At 40.0% G+C, this 17,131-nt stretch overlaps 1 protein-coding gene across 3 annotated transcripts in view; it reads right to left on the reverse strand.

Moving 5' to 3' along the window:
- LOC131103732 (voltage-dependent T-type calcium channel subunit alpha-1I) overlaps positions 1–14,895 on the reverse strand; it is a 193,355-nt gene extending 178,460 nt beyond the window's left edge. For 2 of the 3 annotated variants that reach the window (XM_078797562.1, XM_078797561.1), the window contains exon 1: positions 14,029–14,895. The gene's annotated coding sequence lies outside the window, so the exon portion shown is untranslated. Of the gene's footprint in view, positions 1–8,098; positions 8,234–14,028 lie in introns of all 3 variants that reach the window. The other variant, XM_078797560.1, reaches the window with a different exon arrangement.
- Between the last annotated feature and the right edge of the window lie 2,236 nt (positions 14,896–17,131).

A 17,131-nucleotide genomic window follows, 5' to 3' on the forward strand; every position in this document is an offset into this window, starting at 1 on the left:
TTATTTAATTTCTAGAGGGCTCTAACAATGTTAAAAACTGTATTTAGAAGAAGGTGGTAAACATGATTTATGTCTTATTTTCTTTTATTATGTCTACTATATTGGGTAATGCGAGTGTAAAGGTGAGCATAGGGGTGTTATTTAATTTCTAGAGGGCTCTAATAGTTAAAAACTATTTAGAAGAAGGTGGTAAACATGATTTATGTCTTATTTTCTTTTATTATGTCTACTATATTGGGTAATGCGAGTGTAAAGGTGAGCATAGGGGTGTTATTTCATTTTTAGAGGGCTCTAACAATGTTAAAAACTGTATTTACAAGGTGGAAAACGTGATTTATGTCTTATTTTCTTTTATTATGTCTACTATATTGGGTAATGCGAGTGTAAAGTTGAGCATAGGGGTGTTATTTAATTTCTAGAGGGCTCTAACAATGTTAAAAACTGTATTTAGAAGAAGGTGGTAAACATGATTTATGTCTTATTTTCGTTTATTATGTCTACTATATTGGGTAATGCGAGTGTAAAGGTGAGCATAGGGGTGTTACTCAATTTCTAGAGGGCTCTAACTATGTTAACTGTATTTACAAGGTGGTAAACGTGATTTACGTCTTATTTTCTTTTATTATGTCTACTATATTGGGTAATGCGAGTGTAAAGGTGAGCATAGGGGTGTTATTTAATTTCTAGAGGGCTCTAATAGTTAAAAACTGTATTTAGAAGAAGGTGGTAAACATGATTTATGTCTTATTTTCTTTTGTCTACTATAATGGGTAATGCGAGTGTAAAGGTGAGCATAGGGGTGTTATTTAATTTTTAGAGGGCTCTAACAATGTTAAAAACTGTATTTACAAGGTGGAAAACGTGATTTATGTCTTATTTTCTTTTATTATGACTACTATATTGGGTAATGCGAGTGTAAAGTTGAGCATAGGGGTGTTATTTAATTTCTTGAGGGCTCTAACAATGTTAAAAACTGTATTTACAAGGTGGAAAACGTGATTTATGCGTCTTACTTTCTTTTATTATGTCTACTGTATTGGGTAATGTGAGTGTAAAGGAGAGCATAGGGGTGTTATTTAATTTCTAGAGGGCTCTAACTATGTTAAAAAGTGTATTTACAAGGTGGTAAACGTGATTTATGTCTTATGTTTTTATTATGTCTACTATATTGGGTAATGCAAGTGTAAAGGTGAGCATAGGTGTGTTATTTCATTTCTCGAGGGCTCTAATAGTTAAATTACAAGGTGGTAAACGTGATTTATATGTCTTATTTTCTTTTATTATGTCTACTATATTGGGTAATGCGAGTGTAAAGGTGAGCATAGGGGTGTTATTTCATTTCTAGAGGGCTCTAATAGTTAAAGATGGTAAACAGGTTTTCTATGCTCCAACTACACACATATTCCATTTATAAATAACGAATCTACTTCACTATAAACAAGGGATTACTGTACTTAAAAATTGGTCCAAGTACACAAAAGCGCTTCTTGGAGTTAGACAATGTTGGAGACAGGCGTGCACAAAGACATCTCATTAGCATTAAAGCTACAAACACAACACAGGCTTAAAGTGTACACACACTATTGTAAAATTCCTGAGACTTGTTTATAAAATGGTACAATATGTTATGGCCCCGTTAAAAGTGACAATATGGGAGGCTTGTGAGGCAAAAGTGTCTATAAAAAAATCCTTATGGGGATACATTTTGGTTCATCATCATCATGATGATTTCTTCTTGCATAACGACGACAGAGTGCAAAGCAGCAAGATGCTCGTTTCACTCAAACAACTCACATTTAGCAACACTGCATTACAGAGAAACCGCAGTCTGGCATTTATCACCTATTATGGCTTTTTTTTATAGTCAATACAGAGTCGGGATTCATTCAAGTGCTGATTTTTATTTTATGGATCAAGTTTTTCATTTTATGACACCCTTTTTGGCACCATCATGTCATTTCCTAATTGCTTTATGTCCGGATTATTTATCTATCTAAATAATATTGCATAAATATTTTTTAATTGTATTATATTTAAAAAATATATAAATAAAAAAATATATTATTTTCAAAAATATTTTTAAAATAAAATGATAATTAAAAGATATATTTTACATATATATTATAATTAATAATAATTATTATTATAATAATTGGTCCAAGTACACAAAAGCGCTTCTTGGCGTTAGTATTACATTGTGCCTAAATCGCCCAGCTCCACATAAAAAGGTCACAATTTTGTGATTTTATTTTTTTACAATTATCCTGATTTTGATGTTATTCTCTATATAATATTTCAAATATTTTTTTAAATTTATATTATTTTCAAAAATATTTTTAAAATAAAACGATAATTTAAAAATATATATTATTTTTTGTATATATATATATAAATATTTGTTATTATTTTTTTAATTATTGTTTTTAAAAAAATCAAAAATATTTAAATTCAAAATGTACCAAGTTTTAATCGAAAAAAAAAAAACAACTACCACAGCTGTATTTGTACCCCACCCCCCACGTGCATCACACTCCTAAATGCTATATTTTCCTTGACCAAATATGACTCCTACTACTTTTATTCCCTATTTACCAGGAATACAAGTCATACGTGATACCATTTCTCTTTACATCCTACACACAAATGCTAAATGATGCGTTCAGGAGCATCCCGACCGCAGCGGCGTGCTTTCAAAAAGGTCACAATTGGTCATTGAGGGAGTCCATGTGCTCACATCACTAAGCAGAGAGCAGATAGAGGTTGAACGCTGGGATGTGTTGTCCGTCAAAATGACTTAGTGATGCTAGAGCGGCCTTCCTTCCTTCCTTCCTTCCTTCCTTCCTTGGTGTCCACAGTGACAGGTAACAAAACTGCTGCGGAATTAAGAGAAGCTAAGGGACCAGTGAGTGACTGAGTGGGGAAAAAAACTGCAATTCCATACCAAATAAAAAGGTAAAAACCTGCTTTGCAATATTATACATAATACTATTCCATCACCAAGGTACATTTAAAGGCCAAAAATCACATTTAAGATGGAGAACAAGTCAGTGAAATGAAGTAGTAGGAACAAATGATTTATGCTTGCGTTGTCAACATGTTTGCTTCTAAAGGTTTAACAATAACAATATATTGTGGCTAGCGGCTGTTCTGTTGGGACTTGGCTTAAAGGCTTAGAGCCGTTTGTCCAAAAGGGGAGAATATGTGTCAAACACGCACCTGCTGTGTTGCCTCTGCTATTATTATTATTATTATTATTATTATTATTCCCAATATGGCGCCACACAGGATGCTTGCAGTCATTAAACCCCAAAGCTCGGATTGACTTAAAATAGGAGAACGATTGGTTGGGAAAAAAACATGGCTGCCATCAAGCCAAGCGTCATGACTGAGGGCCGTTGGTTCATCCTTTCATCCAATGCTGGACATGCAAGCAAGAAAATAATAAATTAGGGCTGGGCAATTCATTGACAAAAAAACAGACATTATCAGAGCTTCGAATTAACGCAAAATTCAGCATAGGGGTGTTATTTCATTTCTAGAGGGCTCTAATAGTTAAAAAGTGTATTTACAAGGTGGTAAACATGATTTATATGTCTTATTGTCTTTTTTTATGTCTACTATATTGGGTAATGCGAGTGTAAAGGTGAGCATAGGGGTGTTATTTAATTTCTGGAGGGCTCTAATAGTTATAAATCACATTTACCACCTTGTAAATACAGTTTTTATGTCTTATTTTCTTTTATTATGTCTGCTATATTGGGTAATGCGAGTGTAAAGGTGAGCATAGGGGTTTTATTTAATTTCTGGAGGGCTCTAATAGTTATAAATCACATTTACCACCTTGTAAATACAGTTTTTATGTCTTATTTTCTTTTATTATGTATACTATATTGGGTAATGAGTGTAAAGGTGAGCATAGGGGTGTTATTTAATTTCTGGAGGTCTCTAATAGTTATAAATCAAATTTACCACCTTGTAAATACAGTTTTTATGTCTTATTTTCTTTTATTATGTCTGCTATATTGGGTAATGCAAGTGTAAAGGTGAGCATAGGGGTGTTATTTACTTTCTGGAGGGCTCTAATAGCTATAAATCACATTTACCACCTTGTAAATACAGTTTTTATGTCTTATTTTCTTTTATTATGTCTGCTATATTGGGTTATGCGAGTGTAAAGGTGAGCATAGGGGTGTTATTTAATTTCTAGAGGGCTCTAATAGTTATAAATCACATTTACCACCTTGTAAATACAGTTTTTATGTCTTATTTTCTTTTATTATGTCTACTATATTGGGTAATGAGTGTAAAGGTGAGCATAGGGGTGTTATTTAATTTCTGGAGGTCTCTAATAGTTATAAATCACATTTACCACCTTGTAAATACAGTTTTTATGTCTTATTTTCTTTTATTATGTCTGCTATATTGGGTTATACAAGTGTAAAGGTGAGCATAGGGGTGTTATTTAATTTCTAGAGGGCTCTAATAGTTATAAATCACATTTACCACCTTTTATAGTTTTTATGTCTTATTTTCTTTTATTATGCCTACTATATTGGGTAATGCGAGTGTGAAGGTGAGCATAGGGGTGCTATTTCATTTCTAGAAGGCTCTAATAGATAAAAACTATTTAGTAGGTGGTAAACGTGATTTATACGTCTTATTTTCTTCTATTATGTCTACTATATTGGGTAATGCGAGAGTAAAGGTGAGCATAGGGGTGTTATTTAATTTCTAGAGGGCTTTAATAGTTAAAGTGTATTAGTGTAAAGCGCTCCTCTGCATTAGTGTTACGCTGTGCCTAAATCGCCCAGCTGCACATAAAAAGGTCACAATTTTGTCATTTTATTTGTATTTTTTTACAATTTTATTATCCTGATTTTTACGTTATTTTCCTAAAATTACTGCTGTTTTTTGTTTTTACCGTGAGACAATTAAAAATGCCATTTGGACACCCCACACACACCATAGCATAAAGAACATACCAGGGAAGCTGAATAGAGTTAATGAATTAACATAAGCAAGCAAGTTTACCGAGCTCCCGATCTCATTCCACATCACTGAATCCATTAAGAACAAATCAAAGAGGTAGATAAAGAAAGATGTCTTTATCATATCATGGAGGGGAGGGGGAGGTCCTGTCTTGTCCTCAAGGACACTCTGATCCATGTAAACGGTGGAACTCGGGTGCCTAAACCGGAATTTAGACACCAATTTAAGACTAATCCAAGGGTAAGTTTATTTACATTTAAACAGCAACTCTGGCTTGTTCATGCTAATCCTTGACATGACCGACCACAAATCCCCCCCCCCCCCCCCGCTCAAGCTTGCTGTGCAGCACACAATTATCCATCACAGGGATGTAGCGTGATGGGCCACACGCCGCGACTTGTCAGCAGAGATTAGCTGCAAACGTGCACACGCGTGGGTTCGGAAGCATTGTTGCATCCCGGCGGAAGCACGTGGATTAAAAAGGTGGCAACACAAGGCGGGATTGTCTACGCAAACACGAGCACAACGCCCAGATGCCCGCCGTTGAACACTTGTCTCTTCGAGGATCTATTCTCAGCCCGGCTCGTCTCTATTATAAGGGCGGTCGTGAAATGAATACCGATTTGAGGACGCGTGTGTGTGGAACGACTGTCGGGAAGCAAGCGTCATATGATGATTATATTAAAGACGGGGAGGAACAGTCAAGATGGAAGCAGGAACAGACGTCTTCTGATGAAACCTGCCAACAACAACAGCGGCTGCTCTATGAAAGAAGCCCAATTAGGACAGAGGAAGAGGAGGATTCTGATTCCAGCGTCTTATAAAACTGACACAGTTTCCGTTACTACCATTTTTTGTTGTAAGGCATGACAAGGAATAGCATAGGAAAGCCGTTTACAGCCCTTAATAGGGTCTTTAACATTATTAGAGCCCTCTAGACATGAAACAACACCCCTATATTTACTTTTATGCTCCTATTACCCAACGTAGTAGACATTCATTCATTCATTTTCTACCGCTTTTCCTCACAAGGGTCGCAGGGGGTGCTGGAGCCTATCCCAGCTGTCCTGGACTGGTGGCAAGCCAATCACAGGGCACATATAGACAAACAACCATTCACACTCACATTCATACCTATGGACAATTTGGAGTCGCTAATTAACCTAGCATGTTTTTGGAATGTGGGAGGAAACCGGAGTACCCGGAGAAAACCCAAAGATGGCAGAGGGTGGAATCGAACTCGGGTCTCCTAGCTGTGCAGCCTGTGTTAAGTTATATTCAGGCGAGAGGCGGGGTACACCCTGGACTGGTGGCCAGCCAATCACAGGGCACATATAGACAAACAACCATTCACACTCACATTCATACCTATGGACAATTTGGAGTCGCCAATTAACCTAGCATGCATGTTGTTGGAATAATTTTACTTTATTTTAGTTTTATTGTGTGCGAGACACTTTGTACGGAAAATTTTGGAATGTGGGAGGAAACAGGAGTACCCAGAGAAAACCCACGCATGCACGGGGAGAATATGCAAACTCCACATAGAGACAAGTGTGGAATTGAACCCTGGTCTCCTAGCTGTAAGGTCTGCACGCTAACCACTCATCCACCGTGCAGCCCCATATAGTAGACAATTAAAAACAATAAGACTGTGTTCTGGTGCTAGAGTAGATGAGGGTTGCAGACAGGAAGTGATCAATCAAGTCTGGTGCTTGTGTATTTCACCCAAGAAGTGTGATTGGCTGGCTACCAGTCCAGGGTGTACCCCACCCGAAGACAGCTGGGATAGGCTCCAGCACCCCTGCAAGCCCTAGCAGTAGAACATGAATCAATCATCAGCCAATCATCATCGACCAGAAGAATTTCGGATGATCTGCACTAGAGGGTCGGTACTTTTCCCACTAAGCATTGGATCTTTTTCCTGTGAGCCAGTCGCCCGGATGCGATCCGTCACACTCACCCGCACGCTTCCAGCACCATCCTGTTGGTCACACACACACATACGCACACTTGTGGTCATATTCGCCATGACACGATCGCAGAGCCTGTGGGCGACTGTGCGTGAGTCAACAACCGAGTCCGCTGGGAGCCATATGTGACTCACGTTTGCGGGATGGGAGCTAGCGCAAGAGGAGCAAGAGGACAGCCCGGAGCCTGCAACACCTGCTTTGTTATAATAATACTTTACTCCTGCATCATTGACTTTTTTTTTTTTTTTTACTCCTGCAGGCCGTGAACGCATCATCCATGTGGAATTAATTATTGCCGTTCAGAAAAAGTACATTACTGCATTGGATGACCATTCATATTCATTCATATTGCTTTACCTCCATTTCTACACTCATTCAGGGAATCTATGCAAGTTTGGATATTATTCTCATTACTGTTTTATTGCTTTCATTATGGCAATGTAATTTTCCATTTAAGTCGCATTTTGTAATTATTTTTCAGTATTTTGACCCCACCACCCCTTGTTGGCTTTGTCATTTACAGTTCAAATCGAAGATTTTTCAAAAATATATCAATAAACCATGCTGTTTTGGGGTTAAATATAACAATAATAATAAATTTTATTTGAATAGCACTTTCCAAAGTACTCAAAGACGATTTACAGAAAAAATAGAGTTGAATAAAAGCAAGTAAACAGAGTAAATGATACATTAAAATACAACATTCATTTGTTTATACACAGCTAAAACATGGCTAAAAGCGGGGCATATAAAAAGTATAAATAATATGGACTATTAGTCATAAAATATGCACCTTCAAGAAAATGTAGCATATTTTCAGACTAATTTCCATGCATAGAAATAACTAAATAAAGAAAAATATAAAAGTAAAGCATTCAGAAGACACACTTACAGTGATTATATGTAGTATTCCAGCCTGGTTATTAAGTAAAACTACAAACAGGAAGTAAAGAAATAGACAAAAAGTACCTCTTCCGGTACGAGTTGTAGCGCTACACCAGTATGCAAAGCCGTGTCAAGCTAGTGTAGTCAACAAACAAACGTCCAAAACTGAGCTCACAACAAAGCCGATAAAATTAAATCTAAAAACCCAAAAGTCCAAAACAAAGCAAAAGTAGAAAATAGCATAAACTCACCATTGAATCCACTTCCGATAATCCCACGCTAACACACAGCTAACCCGGCACTGTCCCAGCCACTCGACTGTGCTTAACGAGCCTACTGATTGCTAATGAGGAACACCTGAGACCACTGGCTGCCCGGCACGAGGTCTGGAGAACAGGAAACAGGATGTACCAAAATAAGAGCGCAGTAAAAAGGATGAACTAAGATAACTTGACAACTTATTTTCTCTTAATTATATCCACTATGATGGGTGATAGGGGCTGCACAGTGGAGAAGTGGTTAACGCACAGGCCTCGCAGCTCGGACACCCGAGTTCAATTCCACCCTCGGTAATCTCATGCTGCACAGTGATGGAGTGGTTATCGCACAGGCCTCACAGCTAGGAGACCCGAGTTCAATTCCACCCTCAGCAATCTCATGCTGCACGGTGGATGAGTGGTTGACGCAAAAGTCTCACAACTAGAAGGCCCAAGTTAAATTCCACCCTCGGCAATCTCATGCTGCACAGTGCTGGAGTGGTTATCGCACAGGCCTCACAGCTAGGAGACCCGAGTTCAATTCCACCCTCGGCAATCTCATGCTGCACAGTGATGGAGTGGTTATCGCACAGGCCTCACAGCTAGGAGACCCGAGTTCAATTCCACCCTCAGCAATCTCATGCTGCACGGTGAAAGAGTGGTTGGCGCAAAGGTCTCACAACTAGAAGGCCCAAGTTAAATTCCACCCTCGGCAATCTCATGCTGCGCAGTGCCGGAGTGGTTATCGCACAGGCCTCACAGCTAGGAGACCCGAGTTCAATTCCACCCTCGGCAATCTCATGCTGCACAGTGATGGAGTGGTTATCGCACAGGCCTCACAGCTAGGAGACCCGAGTTCAATTCCACCCTCAGCAATCTCATGCTGCACGGTGAAAGAGTGGTTGGCGCAAAGGTCTCACAACTAGAAGGCCCAAGTTAAATTCCACCCTCGGCAATCTCATGCTGCGCAGTGCCGGAGTGGTTATCGCACAGGCCTCACAGCTAGGAGACCCGAGTTCAATTCCACCCTCGGCCATCTCATGCTGCACAGTGTAGAGTGGTTAGCGCACAAGCCTCGCAGATAGAAGACCCAAGTTCAATTCCACCCTCTGCAATCTCATGCTGCACAGTGGACGAGTGGTTGTCGCACAGGCCTCACAGCTAGGAGACCCCAGTTAAATTCCACCCTCGGCCATCTCATGCTGCACGGTGAATGAGTGGTTAGCGCACAGGCCTCACAGCTACAAGACCCGAGTTCAATTCCACCTTCTGCAATCTCATGCTGCACAGTGGATGAGTGGTTGTCGCACAAGCCTCGCAGATAGAAGACCCAAGTTCAATTCCACCCTCTGCAATCTCATGCTGCACAGTGCTCCACAACACACAAAACACCTGATCAGCCACCTGAAGTGATCGGTGCGTGTGCCCGAATACAGTGCACCTTCCTGGGTCATGCCGGGTGGCTCCTCCTGCTCTATACTCCGGTTCCTCTGACCTCCGTAGCGGCACCCTGTCTGCTCAGAGCCTGTGTCCAAATATAGTGCACTTTGCTGGGCCACAGCAGGTGGCTTCCTCCCCTGTGTACTCTGGTTCTCTGGTGACGTGGTATTAGTAATGTCATGATATTTTATTAGAACAATCAGCATGAAATGTTGTCAAAATGCATAATTTTCTATTGCGGTTCATTTGTTTGGCACATGCTACAGGGAAGTATGTCACATGTCTGAAAAGCAGTAGGAAGAAGGGCTCTAATAGTTAAAAACTGTATTTACAAGGTGGTTAACGTTATTTATACGTCTTATTTTCTTTTATTATGCCTACTATATTGGGTAATGTGAGTGTAAAGAAGAGCATAGGGGTGTTATTTAATTTCTAGAGGGCTCTAATAGTTAAAAACTATCTCCGAGGTAGCACCACCCTGTCTGCTCGGAGCCTGTGTCCAAATATAGTGCACTTTGCTGGGCCACAGCAGGTGGCTTCCTCCCCTGTGTACTCTGGTTCTCTTGTGACGTGGTATTAGTAATGTCATGCTATTTTATTACAACAATCAGCATGAAATATTATCAAAATGCATAATTTTGTTTGTATGACGCATGCTACAGGGAAGTACGTCACATGTCCGAAAAGGAGTAGGAAGAAGCAGAGTTTAGATGTTGGGTTTTTTTTGAGTCCCTGCCACATTTCCATGCCTTTTGTTCTCCGCTGTAGAATATCGACATGGAATATCGAACACCCTGTCTCTCTTTCTCGCTCTCTCTCTCGAGGTCTTGGCAGGAAGTCCTCCAGGCGCAGCATGAGGCCGCCCTCGGCGCAGATGCTTGTATCGCCATTGTTTCACCCTTTTTTTTTGCTTCCTTTTTTGTTGTTTTCCATCCCCTCCAACTGTACGTTTAGCCTTCCCTTGATCCTTCTCTCACCCTTGTTTCACTCTGATGCACTCGATGACACCCCCCCCCTCGCCGCCGCCCTGCCGCCCCACCCCCGTCTCACAGATCTCACTCATGCGTCTTTCCCTCTGGTCATTATGCATCTCTTCTCATGTATGTCTTTTATTTTTTATGGCTTAAGAACATCTCGTTTCACACCACCTCCTGCTACTTTCAGGTTAATATTGTGAGCTGCTGCTGCCCTCTCGGTCGCCTCCTGCGGTGAACCACATTGTAGCCCCCCCCCCACACCCCCCCCACACGGCCATACATGTGTGTGTGTGTGTGTAGAAATGCTTAACATAGTAGTATCACTCCAGTGATGCTACTGGTGGTGCAATTCTTCACCGTAACGCTTGGGTTGTTATTTCCCCGGTGAATCAACTCAATGAGCAACCATGACACGCCTCCACTTCCTGTCTCGGAATGTTGACTTTTTAAAGAGGGCATGCCGATGCTTCTTTTCTTGGACCGCTGAATCAAAAAAGGTGAAAATTTGTGACAGATGTTCATCTCTAGTGTGTGGTGTGTGCTATTATATTTAAGACCAAATCACCACATGGTGGCGCTGTTATTTGTCATATATTGGATTTACCTCTCATACAGTTCAATAAAAAAAAGAAAAATAAATAAAAAAATATATATTAAAAAATAAAATAAATCAAAAAAATAAAATAAATAAATAACTAAAAACTAAATTAAAAAAAAACTTAAACTGTATTATGGAAAGTAGGAAGTGAACAAATGTAACAGTTACTGATTGTAAAAGTACCAGATGGAGGGGTAGGATTTAATAAGCTTTGCTTCTTCCTACTCCTTTTGGACATGTGGAACTGTGAACTGATTATGGGAAGAATTCAATTGTAATCTGATGATTCAATATTAATACGTTGAATATTTTCATAATTATGGCCGAGAAAACCTGTTTTTAACATTATTAGAGCCCTCAAGACATGAAATAACACCCCTATAGTCATCTTTAGATTGAAATTACCCAACATAGTAGACATAATCAGAGAAAATAATTATTTCTTTTATAATAGATATTATATATTAATATTATGTTACATATATTATTTTTTATTTTGTTGTTTTTTGCTTGAAGTAAAATGACAAACAAACAATTATATATACTATATATTAATTATATTAATATGATATTAATGTAATATTAATATCATATTAATATAATATATACATTAAAATATTATATAATATTAATATTATTATTAATATGATTAATATATATTTTTTATATTTTTATATAAATATAATTAATTAATTAATTTTATTATATAATTTTTATATAATACTTTATTTATTTATATAATTACTATATATTATTAATATTATTATTATATTAAATATATTAATTAATTATATATACAAACATATATATATATAAACAAACAATTATATATACTCTACTATACTATACTATATATTAATTATATATATAAAATATATTATATAAATATATATATTAATGATTAATAATTAGTTATTTCCGGACATGTCTACCTAAAGCATCTATAATAATGCCTATGACATTGAACTAAGATACTATTGGTTTACTGATTACTCTTTATGAGTCGTTGTTATTGACATAGTCTTCACGCGGCATAGGCGACATAATCTGGCTAAAAATGTCATTTAACATAAAGCTACTTCAATACCAGCTGACCGAATGACAAACGTTTCGTTCCGAGGGGGTCATAGTTCACGTGAAATAATTGCCACTTGGCCAGCTGTACCAGCAGCTCCACGGGTGTTTCATTATTTTAAAGCCTTGAAGGAGGAGGGACTTTGCAGTAATTCTGCCGCCATATTGGAGGTCTGTCCATCTCGTCAGCGTTTGTTTATGTGTGCAATCCAATTATATGACGCAGAGTTGCTTACAAGCAGGAGGGAAGAGACTGAAAGTGCAACCAGTCAGACTACAGCAGTCCTTCGCCACTTCCCTCACAGGCCTCACAGCTAGGAGACCCGAGTTCAATTCCACCCTCGGCCATCTATCCAAAAACATGCTAGGTTAATTGGCGACTCCAAATTGTCCATAGGTATGAATGTGAGTGTGAATGGTTGTTTGTCTATATGTGCCCTGTGATTGGCTGGCCACCAGTCCAGGGTGTACCCCGCCTCTCGCCCGGAAAACAGCTGGGATAGGCTCCAGCATACCCATGACCCTCGTGAGGATAAGCGGTACAAGCGGGGGGACGTACAACAATGAAAGTCACACACAATAAAACTAAAATAAAGTAAAATTATTTCAACAACATGCATGCTAGGTTAATTGGCGACTCCAGTCCAGGGTGTACCCCGCCTCTCGTCCAAAGACAGCTAGGATAGGCTCCAGCATACCCATGACCCTCGTGATGATAAGCGGTAGAAAATGAATGAATGTGCACTTGGGGGGGGGCGTACAACAATGAATCTCACACACAATAAAACTAAAATAAAGTAAAATTATTTCAACAACATGCATGCTAGGTTAATTGGTGACTCCAAATTGTCCATAGGTATGAATTAAGAAGGCTGCACGGTGGAGGGTGGTTAGCACACAGGCCTCACAGCTAGGGGACCCGTGTTCAATTCCACCCTCTGGGGACTCCGGCTTCCTCCCACATTCCAAAAACATGCTAGGTTAACTGGCGACTCCAAATTGTCCATAGGTATGAATGTGAGTGTGAATGGTTGTTTGTCTATATGTGCCCTGTGATTGGCTGGCCACCAGTCCAAGGTGTACCCCCCTCTTGCCGTGAAGACAGCTGGGATAGGCTCCAGCATACCCATGACCCTTGTGAGGATAAGCGGTAGAAAATGTGCATTTGGGGGGGCGTACAACAATGAATCTCACACACAATAAAACTAAAATAAAGTAAAATTATTCCAACAACATGCATGCTAGGTTAATTAGCGACTCCAAATTGTCCATAGGTATGAATGTGAGTGTGAATGGTTGTTTGTCTATATGTGCCCTGTGATTGGCTGGCCACCAGTCCAGGGTGTACCCCGCCTCTCTTCCGGAAGACAGCTGTGATAGGCTCCAGCACCCCCTGTTTCTCGTGAGGATAAGCAGTAGAAAATGAATGAATGACTCTCACTGTAACCCATCAGTTAAACCCAAGGTAAATTCCAGCACCATGGACAGCACCATTTACCACAATTCAAACTCAATTGAGTACAAAATGATGAATTTTGTTGGCTCCACAAAAACTGCATCAGGGACTCCTGGACTAGCACCAGTCTATAAGTCATGCAGCAAACGCCATCAACATATTTAATAATCATAACAACATTGTTTATTATTGTTGTGCATGCTTGCACTCTATAGAGTCAGAGCTACAAGGAACTTAAGTCCACTATGAAGCCCATCACAGCACAAACTGATGCATTCAGTGCGCAATCATTTCCCCAAAAACTGCATTTAGGATCCAAATATGAAAACATGCATGCACACATTTATGATTTTATGATGCAAAAATGGGTCAAACTTACCTTGACTGGCATTAAAAGCAAACAGGGTGTCCAGGAGGGACTGGACAATCCAGCTGGGCTTTTGCGGCACCTTCTCGGTGGACAACCATGAAGAATCAGTATCCTCTTGCCATTAGCAGTCCGCGTGAAGACATTTTCCCGCCTCAGTCGTCGAGATGTTGTGTGTGTGTGCACACAAGCCCGGCTGGGAATTTTGAGTTTTGTTTTTTTTTTTTTTTTGCGCGTTGCAGCGCTCTGTTGTGGCTCCGTCTGGTGCGCACTGGTTCTTTTTTTTTTTTTTTTTTTTTTTGGACTCACATGTTCAATTCCGTCTCCCACCGGACCAAGTTGGATTCGTACCTACCGGACCATTTTTATACACCACTTTTTTTTTTTTTTTTTTTTTTGGGAAGGGGGGGTAAGACTTTCTTTTCCGAGGACGCTGCACACAAGAAAACGAAGCACGACCGAGTCACCGTCTTTTCTTTTGAGTGTGGAACCACTTCAAGCACCTTTCTTCCATGAGGCGTTCAGGTGTCTTCACTCTTCACTTCGTCATGCGTAATAATCTCCTCATCTCCGGAAAAAAAAACAAAAACAAAATAAGTTCCCACGTATTTTGTTTGTTAGTTTTAGTCTCCTCCAGCAGCGCGTCACGGGCGAAACCCTCTCCGTGTGTAGTCCAATTCCCACTGACGGAGAAAAAGAGAGTGCTTGCGTGTGCGTGTGTGTGTGCGTGCGCATAAGAGAGAAACAGCCAAATGAAAAAAAGCGCACATTAAGAAAAAAAGTCCACCTATTAATTGCTATCAAATAGTTGCATTGCATTCCATGTGGACACGGTGCAGTCCTGCGGCGTGTGCGTGTATATGCGTGTGTGTGTGCGTGAAGGGGAGGGAGGGAGTGGGGAAAAAAAAGGATGTTGCATATCGCGGACTGAGTCTCGCACGCCGGATTGCATATTTAATGAGGCGCGTTTATCACGTTCATAAGCACCAGCAGGGCTGTGATTGGAAGCGTCGCATGCACGCACGTGATCGGGTTGTTTCATGTCTTCTAAAAAAAAGGGGGGGGGTGAGGGGGGTAGAGTGGGTGGGTGTATTTTGACATTTGATAAGAACATATGATAAAAGTGCAATGTGAATAGTCTTATAGAGTAGTCAGTGTGCAGCTTGTGTTCTTTAAACACGCTGACGCCCTACTGAGCATGTGCAAGGGGCAGGAAGATGGAGACTCGTTAGAGGCGTGGTCTATTATTCATTATATTGTGGCACGTTGACGTCGGTTATTTACTTTTTTTTTAATTTATGTTTATTTTTTTCAACTAAGCAGCAGTGCGCAAATGAAAAGGAAAGTCATTCATTTTCTACCGCTTATCCTCACAAGGGTTGCAAGGGGGGGTGCTGGAGCCTATCCCAGCTGTCTTCTTCGGGGCGATAGGCGGGGTACACCCTGGACTGGTCGCCAGCCAATCCTAGCATGCATGTTGTTGAAATAATTTTACTTTATTTTAGTTTTATTGTGTGTGAGATTCATTGTTGTACGCCCCCCCCCCCCCCCCCCGCTTCTACCTCTTATCCTCATGAGGGTAATAGGTATGCTGGAGCCTATCCCAGCTGTCTTTGGGCGAGAGGCGGGGTACACCCTGGACTGGTGGCCAGCCAATCACAGGGCACATATAGACAAACAACCATTCACACTCACATTCATACCTATGGACAATTTGGAGTCGCCAATTAACCTAGCATGAATGTTGTTGGAATAATTTTTACTTTATTTTAGTTTTATTGTGTGTGAGATTCATTGCTGTACGTCCCCCTCTTCCCTCAAGTCAAAACAAGGAATTAAAAATTCAGAACGAGGTGACACGCCCACCAAGATCCACCCAAAAATTATTTAATGCTAATGCTAATGCTAATGCTAATGCAATATTTGCGGGTAATTTATTTTACAAACTACTTGGCCAAAACAGACATTATGTCCTCTTGGAAGGCAAGTTCTTTTTTTTTCCACACTCCATACTCATTAGCTAATGCTAATGCTAATGCTAGACGGGTCATGGATTCAAGAGGTAATAATTACAGTACCCAGCTACTAATAGGATGCTAGCACACATAATAACATTGCAAAACAACAATCCCTGACTAAGTCGACCGGAACCCGGACCTCAACCCATTGTGTCCCAATACTTTTGCTTGATTGTAAACAAGTTTCAGTTATTTACTTTTTTTATTTATATATTTTTTGTTTTCGACCAAGCGGCAGTGCGCTAATGAAAAGGAAAGCCATCACCATGGAAATCAAAACGAGGAATTAAAAATTCAGAGCGAGGTGACACGCCCACCAAGATCCACCCAAAGATTATTTAATGCTAATGCTAATGCTAATGCAATATTTGCGGGTAATTTATTTTACAAACTACTTGACCAAAACAACCATTACGTCCTCTTGGAAGGCAAGTTCTTTTTTTTCCCACACTCTATACTCATTAGCTAATGCTAATGCTAACGCTAATGCTAATGTTAGACGGGTCATGGATTCAAGCGGTAATAATTACAATACCCAGCTACTAATAGGATGCTAGCACACATAATAACATCGCAAATAACAGCAAACAAAACAACAATCCCTGACTAAGTCGACCGGAACCCGGACCTCAACCCGCTGCGTCCCAATACTTTTGCTCCTACGCCCCTGTGAGTGACATTTCAAACGGCTGATTGTAAACAAGTGTCAGTTATTTACTTTTTTATTTACATTTTTTTTGTTTTCGACCAAGCGGCAGTGCGCTAATGAAAAGGAAAGCCATCACCATGGAAGTCAAAACGAGGAATTAAAAATTCAGAGCGAGGTGACACGCCCACCAAGATCCACCCTAAGATTATTTAATGCTAATGCTAATGCTAATGCTAATGCTAATGCTAATGCTAGAGGGGTCATGGATTCAAGAGGTGGTAATAATTCCAGTCCCCAGCTACTAACACGATGCTAGCACACATAATAACATCGCAAATAACAGCAAACAAAACAACAATCCCTGACTAAGTCGACCGGAACCCGGACCTCAACCCGCTGCGTCCCAATACTTTTGCTCCTACGCCCCTGTTAGCGACACTTCAAACGG

The sequence above is a fragment of the Doryrhamphus excisus genome, linkage group LG16 (genome assembly GCF_037039965.1).
Source record: "Doryrhamphus excisus strain RoL-2023G ecotype Guam linkage group LG16, RoL_Dexc_Guam_v1.1, whole genome shotgun sequence".
Taxonomy (NCBI): domain Eukaryota; kingdom Metazoa; phylum Chordata; class Actinopteri; order Syngnathiformes; family Syngnathidae; genus Doryrhamphus; species Doryrhamphus excisus.